Raw genomic sequence first — 6,221 nt, 5'->3', positions numbered from 1 at the left:
CAAATAAATTACTTGCACTCAAATCATTGCCTCGAGATCTGTTTCTGGGAGAAACACAAACTAAGACAACTTCGTCCATTCATTTATCATTTATTGAGCTTAATCAATTATTAATAAGTCCTTAAGGCACAAAATAAGTCCTTAGCAACATGTTATCTCTTTTCTCATCACAATATTGTCCCCTTTACAAATGAAGAAATCGAGGTTGAAATAAATTAAGTAGCTGGCTCAGTATCACATAATTAGGACAGAGTGATAGAAAGGATTGATGCAGATGAAGATGGCTGGGACTCCCAGATGACCAGTCTTGAATGGAACAGTATAAAAAAGGAGTTTTCTGCTGGGGTAATAATTTGAGAATACTATAAGATTGCTACGAAGCAATGAAAAAAGGGATTACTGAATGACTGAGGAAACATTTCAATGAAATACAGTTTTGAAATTTTTGGTTTCTAGGAAAGCAACATGCTGCAATAAGAACGCACACAAAAACACGCACACACATACACCTGTGGGTTTAAATCCTAGCACTACTAGTTTTTAGGTGTAAGACATGGGCAAGTTGCTTACTTTCTCTAAGCTCAATTTTCTAATCCATACAGTGTATAATATCCAAGATTGTTGTATGAATTAATGAGATTTATTTAAACAACTGGTACCTAATGAGTGCACAAATTTAATTTGCAGAAATGTACTGTCCTTTCAGGAACTTTGTGGTAAGTACTGAAATATGGATGCAATCAGTACTATGCTTACCAGTAACCTAAAAAAAGAAGCAATATAAAATATTTATGTCATAAATGATATCTATATTACTATCTTTAAAAATATTGGTCTTTCCGTATGTAGTATGCTAATTTAATGTTACAAAATAAAAGTAAAACCAACAATTTTAATAAGTTAAGCTTTAGGTACAAAATTTTGTTGGAAGCAATGCCAAAGAGTCCACATAGTAACATTTATCATTTTGATAACAAAATTTTGTGTTCTGTATGTGGGCCTCAAGCAGTACTAAAACAAAATAGTGTATCAATTATAAATGATACTCACGATTCTTCCCTAATCAGATGTTTTTTTGAGTTGAGAGATTCTGAACAAAAACAGTAAGTGTAGAATGTCTGTACCATCTTTAATACTAAGATTTAATTTAATCAATGCATTTCCTTAGATTTAAAAAATCATTTTGTTAGAGTCCATGTTAGAATCAGTATATGTATTTAAAATGGAATTAGAGATATGGATTGTAGTGTGAATGACCTCAAATAACTCAAATGATGCACATGTCAGAAGGAAACATTTCTAAGGGCTGCTTCATTGATTCAAGTGTAACTGTTTTATTCAGAACAGCTCAGATTAGCAGCAGCAGCAGCTGGTGTTCAATGAAATGCTTCCCTTTTCCACCTACTCTCCAGCTGGGTTAAGACAGGCACAAAAAGATTGGGATGACCAAGGTCAAAGCATGATTTGATAGACTTCCAGGTTTTTGCTCCAGTAACTTCTTGTGTAGTCTTGCCTGTAGAGGCAATTAGTGAAATTGGCGGTTGAAAAAGTCATAGCTTTAGAAGGACTTCATAGATCATCTTGTTCAATATCTTAATTTTATACTTCATATACCAAGGTTCTAATTAAAATACTTTATTGTTGCGTATTTATTGGAAGTGACAAGAAGTTAAGATTTCTTACATTTATTTCATTTGCCTGATTTTTCTGTTCCCACTGAATTGTATAAACAGGCACCACTGCACCTTGTATCTCTACTTGACATAGCTGAAAAATGAAACATCAAAGATACACTACTTTATTACATGTTAGCTCAGTAAAGGGGTCCTCTATTAGATATGCTGGTCTCAGTTCTTAACTTTTACGCTCATAAAGCCTGATTCACTCATTCAAACCTTTTTTGAGGAGTTACCAGGTTTTAGCCGTTGAGATAGATACTGAGGACACAAGAAGTCAAGGGTGCTCTCCTCTCTCAAGGAGCTTAAGGGAAGACAGAAGTGCTAAGCACATACATCGAGTGTGTAGAAGGCACACAGAGGCATAAGCAATGACCCTGCTTGAGAAGATCTGAAAGGCTTCTCAGAGGAGGAGCTTGAACTTATCTAAAAGGTAGAATAAACTGCATGCAAAAGAGCTCCAAATGTCTCTCAAGTGTAAGTCATACTGCCTAAGCAATATATTCATGTGGGAAGTGGGAGATGGGGCTGGAATGGAGGCAGGGACCACATTCAATGGGCCCTGTTTTTGGAGTTTAGACATTATTCAGAAGGCCATGGTGAGCCACTGATAGAGTTAAGAAAGGCAGCAAGGTGATAATAACATGTTTCTTAAGAAAACATACTGTGATGAGGACACTTGGCAGGAAAGTAGTATAATATGAACCAGCACTCTATGAATGTTGGGGTTAAAATAGTGAATTAGGTAATATGATCTTACCCTTCTGGAACTTAACAGTCTAGTGCAGAAACACTACGGGTCTAAACACTAAGGGTCTAAATTAAGGTAGTAGCAGCGGAAATAGAAGGAAATGCATGTTATGATAATGATGATGATAATATTATTACCATTTACTGAACACTTCCCATGTGTCAGGCACTAAACACTTCATATGCACTATCTTTGTCCATTCTCCACACAGTAGCTAGAGTTTTTCTATAGCTCTTATCATAACTCTCTCAAACCCTTCCAGAGGCTTCCCACCTCCTTCAGCACAAATACCTAAGTTCTTAGGAAAAGCTACAAAGTCCTCCAGGCTGTGACCCACTGTGACTTCTCTGAGCTCACCTTCAACTCCTCGTTTCTCTCTCTAGCCACAGTGCCTTGCTAGCTGTTCCTACATGACTCTAGGCACCTTTCTGCTTCAGGGCCCTCTCTGTCTAGAAGGTTCTTCCCTTTATATTCCCACAGTTCATTCCTCACTTCTGTCAAGCCTCTGATTAAATGAATTCTTTTCAATAAGACCTTCTCTGGCCACTCGGCACGACAGAACTCCTGTAGCATTCCCTATTCCCTTTGCCTTGCTTTATATTTCTCCTTATCATATTCTGACATAACATATGTGTTGGTTTTCTTCCTCCATGGATCACAAACTCCATGAGGGTAGACTGTTTTTGTTCATTGCTGTATTCTCAGCACTGAGAACAGTGCTGGCACATATCCATTCAATAAATATGAATGGATGAATGAAGGATTATAATGGTCCTATGAGGATGGTACTATTATTTTTTCCCACTTTCCCAAAGAGGAAACAGATATCAATTGAGGTACTCAAGGTTGGATTTCTGGTAACTAGAAGAACTGGGATTTGCATGGCGGGGGGGCCGGGGGTAGCCTGCCTTTGTTGAGTTGTACTATGTGCCCAGCATTATTGTAAGAGCTTTATGTATATTAACACTTAATCCCTACAACTCCATTTTATAGATGAGAAAACTAAATCAGAAAGGGATTTACAATCTTGCCTGGAATCTCTGCACTTGTAAGTTGGGAGCCTGTGCTCTCAGCCACTTTGCTTCACTAATTCTAAGGCCTATTCTTTGGAGAGATACAACTTTGCCTCTTAATTGCCAGGAGAGTGAGGGAGAGGAAGAAATCTAGGATTACTACCATTATTATTATTGGGGACCGCCATAGATGGTAGAGTCACCAATCAAGTCAAAGAATGTAGGATGAGTTGGTTTCATTCTTCTCTAACTCTAGACTTCCACATGCAACTGCCTCTGATATCTTTGCTTGGATACTGAGACACAAGGTCAGCTGCAGTTAAAGGGATTTAGAATAACCATGGGAGATCACAGAAGTTAGTTGTCTTACATCAGAGTTGACCTGGTTCACAGGACTTGCTCAATGAAGTCCTCAGGGCCCCACCTTGTTGCTCTGCAATCCCTAGAATGTTTCCCAGTGTCTTAGTCTGTTTATGCTGCTCTAACAAAATACCTGAGACTGGGAAATTTGTAAAGAACAGAAATATACTTTTTCACAGTTCTAAAGGCTGGGAAGTACAAGATCAAGACCCCCAGCAGGTTCAGTGTCTGGTGAGAGCTGCTGTTTCCAAGGTGGGCTTATTGCTATATCCTCTGGAGGGGATGAATGCTGTGTCCTCGTGTGGCTAAAGGGATGGAAGGGCAAAAGAAGGCCTAAGCTAGTTCCCTCCTGTCCTTTCACAAGGGTACTAATCCACCCATAAGGCAGGGCCCTCATGATTTAATCAGCTGCTAATATCACAATGGGGATTAAGTTTCAACATGAATTTTGAAGGGGACACCATCATTCAAACCACAGCATCTTTCAACATAGTTTACTACCCCAACTATTTAATACATACATTCATCAGAAAAGGACAAAAGGGCAAGTGACACCCAATTCCTTTCAGAAAATGATCTGGAAGTTGCATACATCATTTCTTCTCACATCCTACTGGCCAGAACTTAAGAGATATGGCCACACTTAGGGTGTATTATAGGCAACCATGTGTTTGGCTAGATGGTCTATTATCATGAATGAAGAGGAAAATGCGTAAGAGTCAGCTAGCAAGCAGTCTGTACAACAGATATCCAACAGATATCTCAAATTTAACATTACCAAAACTAAATTCCTGCTTGTTCTCCCAAAACCTGCTCCTTTGCACTGTTATCACAACTCAGTCCATGGTGGAAAACACAACAAACTCAGGGGTTTGATGTTAAACATGTTGAGCTTGAGGTGCCTGTAGAACACCCAGTACAGGTTTCCAATAAGGTGTTGAAGATTCTGTGTCTGGTGCTTCTGACTGAGGTCTGTGTTCAAGACTCAGGCTTGATTCCTGACCAAAATAAGTGACGTAAGAGTGTATGTAAAAGGTACTGTTCAAAGATTATAACATGGTAGCAAAGAGAACCAAGGATGGGGAGGGAAGATTCTGCACAGGAGACCTGAGGAAGCGCGGCCGAAGACACGGCAGAAGAGCAGAGAATGTAAGGTGACAGAACCAAGGGAGCAGTTTCCAGGAGGCAGTGGTTAGCAGTGTGGAAGGCTGCAGAGAGGTCAGATGTTGTGAAAATTGAGAAGCAACCTCTCAATTTGGCCATTAGGCCATAGTGAAATTGACACAAGCAATGTATACAGTAAAATGGAGGGAGTTGCTAAATTTCTGTAGCTGAAGAGGAATTTGGAAGGTAATAGCAATCCAAGTATAGACAGTTTTTCTAAATAGAAGGAACAAAGTAGAGGGAGAATTTATGAACAGGAGAGGGAATGATTCAGGGAGTAAGAGTCGAGTTAATTTCCCTTCCCTCAAGAAATAAAAATTACCTGTAGAAAGGACAGAAGGATGGCTTCTACCTTAAGACTCGAGGTCAGAAAGAACGCAAATTTAGACAGGTCTGTAGGGATAAGGGTGGGGGGTATGTAGGAGTTCATGCCTGCTGTGTGCAATACTAAACAATGATACGCACACCACCACAACCACCACCACCACCACCACTACTAAGCACTGACATTTATTGAGCACTTTATATGCCAGAAGAGTGTTCTTCATGGAGCTAAGCTTGCTTAACAGTATTTCTTAAATAATGGGAGCTATTCATATATTGAAAGCTTAGCGTTTTTCAAAGGTTGAGTGTGTAACATTCGGATGTGGCCTAAAAATAGCAACAGTGACTTCTATCCCAGCATATCTGAATTTTGTCTCTTCCACGCTCTTGACTGACTTCTGATCCTGGGGCATGCTGAGCAGTAAAAAAAGTTGTTTTTGCATTTTGATTCATCTGCTATGACTGGCATCAATAAGAAATCTTCGGCAATAAAACAGCTCTGTCAAAAAACAACTTCACCGGCAATTCAGGGCAAAATGTTTCCTTTGAAAAAAAAGTTTGTTGGCCCGATGCAGTGGCTCACGCCTATAATCCCAGCACTTTGGGAGGCTGAGGCAGGTGGATCACGAGGTCAGGAGATCGAGACCATTCCGGCTAACACGGTGAAACCCCATCTCTACTAAAAATACAAAAAATTAGCCTGGGCTGGTGGTGGGTGCTTGTAGTCCCAGCTACTAGGGAGGCTGAGGAAGGAGAATGGCATGAACCCGGGAGGCGGAGCTTGCAATGAGCCGAGATTGCACCACTGCACTCCAGCGTGGGCAACAGAGCGAGACTCCATCTCAAAAAAATAATAATAATAAAATAAAATGTTTGTTAGTATTAGCAGATACATATTAGTAGGTACCCCCCATGATCAATGAAGCGTCCAAT

This window comes from Mandrillus leucophaeus, unplaced genomic scaffold (genome assembly GCF_000951045.1).
Source record: "Mandrillus leucophaeus isolate KB7577 unplaced genomic scaffold, Mleu.le_1.0 Scaffold227, whole genome shotgun sequence".
Taxonomy (NCBI): Eukaryota; Metazoa; Chordata; class Mammalia; order Primates; family Cercopithecidae; genus Mandrillus; species Mandrillus leucophaeus.
The sequence above is the reverse complement of the archived record's forward strand: the minus strand, read 5'-3'. Positions refer to the sequence as shown.